The sequence below is a fragment of the Photinus pyralis genome, unplaced genomic scaffold, assembly GCF_008802855.1.
Source record: "Photinus pyralis isolate 1611_PpyrPB1 unplaced genomic scaffold, Ppyr1.3 Ppyr1.4_LG5, whole genome shotgun sequence".
In the NCBI taxonomy this organism is placed as follows: domain Eukaryota; kingdom Metazoa; phylum Arthropoda; class Insecta; order Coleoptera; family Lampyridae; genus Photinus; species Photinus pyralis.
The window spans coordinates 39,621,161-39,633,111 of NW_022170596.1; the positions used below are offsets into that span (position 1 = coordinate 39,621,161).

The 11,951-nt window shown below is 36.4% G+C and overlaps 1 long non-coding RNA gene across 1 annotated transcript; it reads right to left on the minus strand.

Annotated features, from left to right (window-relative positions):
- Positions 1 to 4,065: 4,065 nt before the first annotated feature.
- LOC116172657 lies at positions 4,066 to 4,518 on the minus strand. Its single transcript, XR_004145725.1, has 2 exons — positions 4,362 to 4,518; positions 4,066 to 4,311 (listed from the first exon to the last, which is right to left on the minus strand). It is a non-coding gene; the product is annotated as an uncharacterized LOC116172657 (long non-coding RNA).
- Between the last annotated feature and the right edge of the window lie 7,433 nt (positions 4,519 to 11,951).

Here is an 11,951-nt window from a genome sequence, read left to right on the forward strand (position 1 = left end):
CCTGTCTGTATACCCTCCGGCTTGGGTCAGGTCGCCTATAACGCAAAATGTACCTTGTTTCCCGACACTAAACATACTTTGTTGTTTAACTTAATGTATCACATTTAATTGTTAGCGCGCTTATATAAAAATATTTACTTAAATGAGGTCCGCTGCATCTCGATTCGAGTAACGGGATAAAACTTGTTGAGACCGTGCAGCAGCGAGACAGGTTTGTGGTACAAACAGTTATATATTACGATTTGACAAAAATGCTGAAATTCTTCTACGATTAAAAACTCTTAAGATGTCTTCTACCGGTTAGGCCTAGGTAAGGTCACCGCAATTAGTGTTACACACATGATATTTGAAAACCGAAGCTTTTCTCGCATCGCTGATAATTACACGTGTTGCGAAAGAGAAGTTCGAAGCTTTTTTTCGCGTTGTATTGAAATTTTGCTCATCCATCATAAGGTGACCCTCCATACATCACATAACGTCTCCTTCCTAAAACTTCAATCATCACACTTCACTACACCCTGTCGTAAGATGTCATAATTTTCATGATTGAAATCGTTATGTGCGCACTCTGTGAGAGTTAAAGCGCAATTGTAAGATTATTTTGAAAAAACTGTATTTGTGTAGGCATTATTTGAGATAAAAATGATGAAGGAGAAAAGCTAACGTTTTTAATTCGGGCAACACCACAGCTGCATGGTCTATTCTATTCAGTCTTTACAATTACATGGGTACGTATACGGCACGTACAGCGTTTGTGAAGGGTGAGATTAACTGTATACAAGCCATTCTTTTACGTTGGTAAATCTTGTTTTATTGAACAATAAAATATGTGAACAAATGATAAAATATAACAAAAAGCTCCTTTTTGATCCTTTTAATTAAAAAATAGGCGTAATCGTCACAACAAAGTCAAATTTCCACTTTCAGCAATCGCAGTTTATGCGTTACGACTTTACACCTGCAAGGCTGTTGTCGTGTTCTTTGAAAGATAACTTTATGCAAAAATTTCACTAAAAAAAAAGTATGTTGTCTAACATTTCCTACGAACCGATTGTATTTTCGACCAGCGGGATAATGGGGCAATTAATTCTGCAGGAACCACCTCAAATGGTATTCTTAGTTTTAATTACAGTAATATAGTGAAATCAAGTGAAAGAGTTAGTGGAAGAGAAGAACGGCTGTTAGTTCTGTAAATTGAATATCGTCACCTTATACTTACATTGCAGAATATGGTATGCAATATAAATATATCGACAGGGGTATAATTTATTTTCAGACTTCAAATTTGGTCTATTTCGTCTTTGAAATTTCTTCAGTGTGTAATGTACATATAACCAAAACGAACATTTTTCTCAAAAAATGTTGTATTTAGATATAAAACTGTTGTGTAAACTACGTCATGCGGACGATGTCTGTATTCAGCACCTATGATAATGTTGGGTCACCATGTATATGTTGAATTTCATTTATTTTTTATGTTAAATGTTGGTGGCTAATTTAGAATGAACACAATTACGGTCGTGGTATTTAATGTTATGTATTAGAATTGTTGGATGTTTCATTGTTATTTAAATATTCGCCTTTTAATATGTTTATTTTACTGTGCAGTTGCAGATAAGAAAAACACAGAACAACGACGCCGTAATTGTTATAACAAAGAGAAGGTCGGAAAAAGGGGAAAATAATTGTTTCAAATAGAAAAGACGAATGTAAATCGTTGTATTTTGATGGTGGAGGCTTTTGGTGTATCGCAGCCAGCGGTAGTCGATCGTAATTTGTTGCAAGACAGGGAGTCATCAAAGAGCCAATTTTACATTAATAATTCAAACGAACCCAGTGGCACCTAAATCGAGATTCAAGTGCAATTAAAGCTAACAAATGAAGTTCCAGAAGCAACATCAGCTGATTTTTTTATGTTTTTGATTTTGGATTATTAACAGTTTAAGGTAATTATGATTTGTTTAATTAATTTGTTTCAATCGATCGCTTGTAGCGTGGTACATATATTTTGGCCCCAAGTGCCTACTTTTGTTTCAGCTTATTGGACTGATTTATGTGACATAACATTTGTTTCATCTGTAGTGGCAAATTAGAATCTATGTAGGAGTTCTCAAGTTAACATTTTTAGTCGTACCCAGGATTATATTAATGTTAATTCAAATTTGTCAAATAATTTTATTCTTTGGAATGGTCGGGAAACGGTTAAGGCTGCATTGTCGTGGAAAAACAAAATTTTTGAACTCAGATTTTTCCGACGCTTGATTTCATAGGATGAACTAAACTAAACTGCGATTTTCACGAACTTTTGCCTCTATTTGCATCACTAAGTCCTCAGTCTCTAGGCTAGGCGGTCCTCACAGTGAACATTGATGTGGTCATTTAAAATCAATGCACCATTCTACCTTCACTAATTATTCTATTTCCATATTTCACAAGGTTGGGGGTCGATTTCAATTGGTTTGTAGGTTTCAGCTAACAAAAACTAGTAACTGAACCCACTTCACAGGTGGCGGGGTTTTCAGTAGCAGCGTACACATTAACCAGTCACAGTAATCAAAGTAAGAGCGATACGGTCCTCACGATGCGCACTCAGTGTAGGAATGCACCGGAACAGTCCGGGAAAAAGCAATTTTCGGTACCAATTTTCTTGGTTGGCGACAATGACAGAATTTTTCAGCCAATAATTCCGTTCAGATTGCCTTACGATTTTTTACACTAGTGTCAATGGATGTCTGAATCGACAAAGCAAATGAAAATTGAACAAAAAATTGGTATGGCTTAGTATACCATTCTAAAGCATTAAAAAGCTGATCTTGAGATAATCTTGTTTACCCTCGGAAGGGGACTCTTAAGAGCTGTTAAACTACTGCTAAAAGTTCCTTAATGATCAGTTTAAAAGCTCCTCAACGTTCAATTCTCACACTCTGAAATGATAGGACCCTTAAAGGGTATTAATAAAGGCTAGATGTATATTAAAGGTTCTGAAAGTCTCTTGAACACCTTATATTCTGCCCTTAAAGCTATCTAAATATTTTTGGAAGGCATTTAAAGCACCGCAAAAGCTCTTCAAGGCTCGTTTCTTTAAAAGAAGTAAGAGTTTTAAGAACTCTGAGAACCTACTGCGCTTGCAGGGGAGATTACATGACCATCGAAGGTTTTTGGGTGCTAAAGATCTACAAAACATCTTTAAAGACTCTTTTTTGAAGACTTTTTAAAATCCTTAAAAGGACTAATAAACGCTTAAGTGCTCAAAAAAAGTCCAAAAGAATCCTCTTAATGACTCTTGAAAACTGGTTAACACTATTTAAACTTCTTGAAGGCTCTTGATTCCATAATACTAAAAACATGTCAGACTTTATAAGGTTCCTAGAATCTTTCAGACATTCCTGTACCCATTTCATCACGCACAAGACTGCTTTCTTGCCTCTGGGCAATTGAGGAGTGTGTTGATTTAATTCATTCCCCAGAGGAGGACAATTGTGAAGAAAATTCTATTTCAACTTATTATAGGGACAAGGAGGCCGTTTTCGTGACGTTTTTGAGTTTAGTTTATGTATTTTTGAAAGAATTTGTAGATTTTGCAATGGTTTTTCCAGCAATGCTGCTTTATCACCTTCGTTTCTCTACCAATCCTGTGTATGTAGTTAAAACATGGCGAATCTCCCAAACACCCAAGCATGTTGCACCCCTGCCAAACGCCCATAGAAAATAACACCACTGTGTATGGCCACACGGTCTATATAATTTCACTCTAGTTTCCAGTTTTACCGCATAAAAGCACCGGAAATATTTCAAATCTATCCCCACACTATATTTGTACCTCATTTCCAATTCAATATGTCAAACTCATTCCGTTGAACCGTTTTCGGAAAATTCTGTTTCCAAGAATCATGGAAAACATCACAGGAGCATTCGAGTTTCCACAAAGTCGAGTTGATATTAATAACAGTAACTGTGGGTTAGTCCTGGGCCTTATTATTATTATGTATTATGCTGGGTTTTCAACTTACGTTCCAAATAAATTGCTTATCATGTGCTATCTGCCGCTCTGGACAAAATGCGTCCTAAATTTTCAAATTTATGTATTATATACCAGTATATAGTTCGATAAAAATTTGTCTACAGGTTAACAAAATAGAAAAAGATACAAGTGCAATCAATGCAACACTGCCACCTCTCCGCCAGATACTTCATCATCCCGCATAGGATCTTCATGGGATCCGACGATGTGGTCCTCTACGTGTTTCTGACTTTCAACGACATCGTCCTCCACCTCAGTCACTGGAACGACGTTCCGTTTCTGCACGCTTGCTATAACGTGATCATCTAATTTTACACGAGCCATAACAGTTTTAGCTTACCCCCAGTTGAACGTTGCACACAAGCAGTTAACACGAGAATGACAAGAAACAGTCCAACTTTTAACGCCATAATTGCAAAATTTCGTTTGGCAGAGACGTTCGTTGTACAATTTTACAAATATGTTTGTAATAACCATGGTGACAAAAACAAATGAGATCAACCTCAGTTTACGCGACCTTTTATGAAAAATCGACGAGAAGAGGTTTTGGGATTTTTTTGCGGTATTAAATGGTCTTTTGCCAGCAACTACTGGGCTGGTTGATGGTGCCGTTTCTCTAAAACAGGCTAACCCTCATACCTTCTCAAGAGCCGCTTGTAGTGGGAGAAATTGAAGATGATCCAAACAACTGGAAACCTCATTCAATGAGCTTCCAATAATGGTTTGTTAACATAACAAAAAAACTCCATCGCAATACGACTCGAACTTTGAGAACTCGAGTCTCCTAATGGCATGGACAAGGAACAAATCTAGAATTTCCAATTATCCAAAACCTTCATGTTATATTAATCGTTACGGTACGCCGATCGCGAGGAAGTGAAAATGGGCGTCTGATACACTTGCTCTATTTTCTTGAAATGGTGCACACATGACTTGCACGGCTAATTAATTAGAAATACGCACGTAAGCGCGTTTAACTAATTACCAACGTTTCTTATGCGTCGCGATAACTTTAGAAAAGTGAATGTAGATTGTAAAATTATAGTTGGACACCTTACAACTTCAAAGGCAAGTTTTTAGTTACTCGGCGAGCCACTTTATTACGCAGAATCGATTCCTCAGCCTTCAATAGATCTACTATAATTAGCATACGCAGCCAGGATAATTTCGCCATCAATTATCCTTAACGGGCACTCCTGGCGACAGAACATATCGAGCAAAACACTTATCTTCTCCACCGTGTTCATATGACATATATTTTATGGTTAGCTGATCCCAGCTCTTGTAGAGAATTTGCACTTCATGTACTTAAGATATAAATTATATTTGTTGCAACAAATCAATAAAATTTATATTTATATCTTGTTTTGTAAGCGATTATCGATGTGGCCGGTTCGGTAAAAATTAACATACACCGCTACTCGAGAATTTTTCGTTGCACAATTTCGTTTAAGGTAGGTTGTTTTGAGAGATACACCTGCTTGTCCTATTTATTATACGTTTTTGATGAGAGATACTTAAGAGAGCCTGTAGATAGATTTGTACTCTTGGTCTAACGAAACAAGGCTTGGCCACCACTTGCAGACGAGCCCACTTCGAGAAACATATAAATTACTTTATACACATACAAGGGCACACCAGCCGCGGATGGAGTACCAACGTCGACAGCCGACCAACTGTAATAAATAAAATATCCCAATTCTCGTGGTGGGTTACAAATGCGTAGGTGGGATACGGGTACATAACGTTAGGCGTTGTTATCGAATGTAGGCAGAACGAAAACTAAATAATGTCCAATATGTCAGTTAATTGCAGCGTTAGGTACGTTCTTCAGTATTCCTCGGCCTTTTTTCTTATTTACAACGTCCATAAAGCTCGTACTTATCCATTTAGATCTTCTTCAGACTTTAAATCAGTGACAATAATACGTGTATAGTCTGAAACCAAACACATACATTTAATAATTTTTCCCATCGATGTCAACTACTAATCTGATTCGTGTTTCCTGGGTGTAATTTAGAAATACACCTGTATACCTTAACCGTGACCAACATTATAAAAATAAGTATAGAACCCACGTAATGTGGCGGTCAATTTTTTATAGAAATGTGGTTAGAGGCCCATACGCAAACATGCAAGTGTTAAAAGATCTTGATGCTGGTGCAAATGCGAATGTCAGTGGTGGGAAAAGCTGGCGGTGCGTTCAGTTCCACCTTAGTGTGTGTAATTCCAAAATGCCTCGAATGTCGAAGAAACATGAAGATACTATGAAATAATTTATAGAATTGTACACGCAAAATCCGTGCTTATGGAAGATATAGTCCCAAACTCAAACAAGACGATAAAAGATGAAGCATACAAAATATTAATAACCTAAATGAGAGGATATTATATAACGAAGATGCGGAGAAGTAGGACGTTATTAAAAAGATTAATTCTTTACGAATCCGCTTCCGTAAAAAATTTAAGAAAGTTGCGGATTCCATAAAGTCGGGCACTAGTACTGATGACATACGAGATAGGTACACCAAACTTGTGACACTATGACATTCTTCTGACTGGAATCAACACATACTTGAATGGTTTGTGGTCAAAAATGACTTCCGAATTGCTCGAGGACTTCTACGGATTTGCTCACGGATTTACCTGCATGAGTGCTCTGCCAACAACGAGCACAATAGAAGCATTACCTTAAAATTTTGAACGCAGAAACAAATATTTTGGGTCAATATTACACGCGCCCATACGTGGGAGGTGAGGATGTCCACAGGATCTAACGTCAGAAGCTGAATTCCACAGCACTAAACCATCTAAAACACATCATGGCTAAATTGAGAGCTTAATCTTTAATCCCGCGCATGGGCGGCATTTATATCGCCTACGATTCAAATTTAAAATTAGGTGAAACCGATCCTATAGGTTTCTGCGGCGTTAACCAATTTGCAGTGTTGGTTTATTGTACCTGCATTTGTGTCCCAGTGTTGTTTTTCCTTTTGGAATTGTAATTGCGTAATTCTTGTTTAAATTTGATCGCTTTTGTAAATTGTTTATTTAGGTAAAACGTGAAATTGGGTGTTAAGGAGTAGGGACATCTGGTGGTTTGCGATAAGGAGTTTTATTATAGGACGAATTTTGATTAACGCACGTGTCGCTGTTAGAAAAAGGTGTTTCGAAGAATTGCGAGGCGTATGGCATGTTCCCTTGAAACTGGCGTTATCAATTCTAATTGTCATTGGCGGTGTTCCTTTAAATACAGGAATAAACAAGTAAACGAAGCGGCGGCTCCTGCTAGTTGTTAGTTTTCGCGATTGTAAAAAGATCCCAATCCTTTTACGACCAGATTATTTGGAATATTAGATTAAAAAAACTGTAACTAGTTTAAAAATTTTAAATTTTTAGTTATTGATCGCCGGCGTGCGGGGTATTATGTCCAAATAAGCTTTCTGAGCTTTTCTTTCTTGCAGGGATTTTCTTTTAATTGTTTCATATGTTTCGGAATAAATTATTGTCATCGTCAATCAATTAATTCTGTATTTATTCGAATCCTTTGTGCGACCCAGATAGAGTTTTCATGTCAGATTTTTCTATTCGTAATCAAGATTTATTTTATGTTAAGTAAAACTTGTCTAATAAATTGTTTGGAATTTTCGGAAGTTGATCAACGCCCCTGACTGGTACAGCTAATAGTACACCAGACATTCGAAAAAAAAATTGTTTCTCTTGGCCATCATTTTTTCCGTTTAAATAAATAATTATGTTGGCACACCCTCAGCTGTTATTGACACGGGACTAGATAAAATTATACAAACGGAAGTTCAATAAATTTCCGTCATTCAGTCCTGTGATGTACCAGAAACGTAAAACTTAACGTGTAGGTTATCTGCCAAAAATAGTACATTATATATCAAGGTAGAGAAATACAGTATTATTGCCTGAGCACCAAGATTACATCTCGAGGCGCTTGCGCCGACTGGTGTAAGGTACGAAGGCAATAATAGACTTCTCTACCGTGGTATATATACTATTTTTTTCACTACTAGCACTTGAAATCCTCTAAATTAACATGTTATATTGATAAGAAAGTGAACGGTTGGATAGAATTTTTTGTTTATTAATTTAACATGTCAATCAAGTACGTAGAAGTACAAGTCAAACAGGCCGTATTTTGTTCTGTCATTGAGATATTTTCAAAGAGTAATTTCGTTCGAATTTTTTCAAAATATGATAATTTTAGGTATGTAATTTCTCTGGAAATGGCGGATGGTGGCAATTATTCATTTTAGAGAACTTGTCCAAACGTTTATTGAGCGAAATTTCGGGTTGTGTTTTCTAAAAGTGACAGCGTGACAGTTCTCATTATTGACTACTAGTTAATAATGTCCAGATTATTAACCACTTTGAACAAATGCGGAGAAAGCCTACTTTACAAGTGGAAAAAAGGTTAATAATCATGTCATCAGACGCTAGTAGTGAAAAAACAATATTTTGCGTTATTTGGTATAGGCAAAATGACGTTTCATCAGTCTCGGTGTAAAATTCAAGATCGACCTACATACATTGTTTTTTAAAATAATCTGCAGATCATCATCAGAACCAGCAATTAACAAGATAACGTCTGAATTCAACAAGAAGAATACCGGCAAGCTCACGCGGGTGTTTGAAAGGTGACTTTTTTCGTGCTGTTTGAGTAGCATTAAATTTGTTTCCGTTAGATTTAATATAGGCAGTGTTGGAAAGCGATACCGTTGTATTTAGATTGAAGGTGTGCGTATAAAATTACTTTTAAATTGTGTCACGTGTGTTTACGAACACATTAAATTAAAAATCTCTGATAATTTCAGCAAGCCGAGTGTGCGATTTGAAAATTGTTTTGTGGAGTTCTGCGTGACATTTCAGTATTTTGTATTTTTGGATGATCAGGTGGTTCACACAGCAGTATATAATGTACTGGGTTGAGAGAACAAGCGTAACTGAAACTCTGGTGGTAAGTTTTTGAAAATTCGAAAAAATTCCAACAATTGGACCGATTCGGTTCAAACTTTGCATGGTTGATCTAAATGCCACATGTAACACGTGTATTGAGAATGGATCAAATCCAATGACCCCATAGGGTTACGCCGCTCTGTCATTTTTCTTGATCCGCATTACGGTAAAGAATTGTTCTTCTGAAATGTGCTTCGCATGTCAGAAAAAATTAGGAATATTTTTCAGTTATGGTGCCAAGTGTTTCAGACGAAATAGTATATTTCATTAGGAGTCCGGAAAGCAGGCTTTTTCCGTGCGCGCGTGGCAAATTCCCGTGTGAGGCGTATTCAGCGCACGGAAAGAATCAAAGGGACCGGGAAAAGTTTTTCCGTGCGCTAGCCTGGAAAAGGCCAGATACCATTATTTCTAATACAGGTGTAAATAAGCTGATTTCAATGAAGTATAATAAAAAAAAGTTTTTCAGTTTAGGTACTCATGATCAAAGACATGTGAGTATCAAATTGTCGAAACGATACGGTGGGTGCATATTTTAGGGAAGGAATTTTCGGGACATTTTTCAAAATCAGAAATGGCACACCAAACAACCTAGGCATATCCGTTAATTCCATATGTGAAATTGTTTTCGAAAGAACACTAAAGAAACAACCGAAATTTTGGGACTTTTGCTGGGGTTAGATTTGGGTTCCTATACCACACAAATTCGTTAGTATTCGCTATCCATATAATTCAACTTCCCTTTTTCTTTAAATAGATTTCCGCATAAGATGGAAAATCAGATTTTTTCAAGCAGAAGTGGTCGATTTTTTTAGAAAATGTGGTGCAATTTTTTTGAGAAAAAAATGGCCTCCCAATCATTCAATTTTCGTCTACTTATATTTGCACAAACCAGAAAAAGTTGTGAGGAAAAGGAGGTTTCCGGGAAATACAGGGAGAATTCGTTCTCAATCGTCTGTTCTACTTCTCTCAAAGTACCTTCAAAAATAGTCTAAACTGGAAATTATCACTTCACTTTACGAAACTACTTGTAGTACTTATTCTATGTAAAAAAATCCGCTGATTCGGTAAGTCATAGTCCCCTAGTCGCAAACTACCGGAACATATTGTTATAAACAAAAAACGAAGAAAAAATAGGAAATTCTTTTCTATTAATTTTTTCCCTCAACAATAGTTAACGAGATAATTGAAGTAAAATGCGAAAAGAAACGACATTTTCCCGTTTTTCTTCGTTTTTTAGTTATAATAATGTGTTCCATGGGTTACCGGTCAGGGGGACTAGGATTTTCAGATTCAGCGGACTTTTTTACATAGACTACACTTGGTTTCGTGGAGTGAGGTGACAACATCCAGTCCAATCCATAATTTGACTGATGGACTAGTAGGGAATCGCAGTTTTTCCGGAATATGATGGTATCGGCTACACACGAAGACACTTTTAATGCTTCATTTTCGGTTTTCTTACACTGGAGCTTTTCCTTGGATTGAGGGGAAGATTTTTTGATAAATAATCTGTTTTGAGAGGGGCGGTACTGAATTGTTCTATAGGGAAATTATCGATTTGAGAAAACTCTAAAATTAAGATTCTTTTTGACTTATATTCAAATAACGATCAGTTTTCTTTCTTTTTAAGGACACTAGCCCCTCGACGATGACACTGTCAAAAAATATTTCCAGTACGAAAGTTGCAAGTGTCTGCAAAGTTGCTTGCACCCGTTGTTCGAAGCTTGTACGTCTTAAAGCTGCAAACCGTTAGCAAATAAAGTTTTGCAATTACTACATTTACAAGGTACTTTTAAAAAGTTATTTTGTTTTCCAACCAGTCAAATCAAAAGTCTGAAAAAGTATTAATGAATAGGTACACGACGCAACCCTAGTTTATTAGTTGAGAAACACCCATAACTCCAAAGAAACTATTAAAAGTTTGCTCTATATAAATGAGTGAGAGTGGCCAGTATCAAAGCTTTTAGAACAAATATTTTATGGTCTGTTGTAACGGACCTTTTAAGCTAGATTCTCCGAATCTTCTGTACTTTGAGTCGTTTTTCGCTAGAGATCTCAAGAATGAACTTACACACAACAAAAAAGATGACTTAGTACTTATTTATGTATGTTCTACGATCCTTTACTTGAGTCAATATGTTTGTAATCATATTTCAAATGTACAATATCTCTACATCAGCGGTTCTCAACCTTTTTGAATAATGTACCCCAAAATCCTTCTTATAGGTTTAAGTACCACCTAACTAAAATACCTATCCAGGTACTTAATTATAATTCACTTGCTAAAATTCAAACGAATACTGATCTAATATCCCATGGCGACGGCCGGCAGCGGTGACATCTGCGAGATTGCACAATCAGTGTTGCCGGCGCGGCGCAGATTGCCATTGTTGCCAATGCTCCCGTATTTTAGTCTTTTCGAAGTATTTTGTCGAGTCTTCGGTTTGTTGTTTGTTTTATGCTGATTTTAGGTCTGCTTTGCGTCTTTGTGTACGATCGGAAATACTAATATGTACCACCAGTGGTACGTACCACAGGTTGAGAACCCCTGCTCTACATGAAGCCTCAGCTTACACTCTAGCATGATGAAGACGTTAATTATTGAATCATTCGACAAATTCGTTTGGGTACAACTGTCGTATATCTGACGTTACTTTTGGTGAAGTTAGCCTGCAAATTGTAGTCTCTTCAGAGAGAGAAACAGATGGATTGTGAATCCTTCTTCCTCATTTTTTTATTAATAAACAACAAATACATTATAATTCGTTTCTCAAATGGCATAGGGAAAGTAAATTATTTATGAATCCAAAAAACTTACATTACCACCTACTTAATAAATTGAATGCAGAGAATTTTCACGCCTATAATAAAATTATTAATGATGTAATTAACATGTAGATAGCGAACATTTGAAAGAATGAAATTAAAATATTGATAAACGGTATGG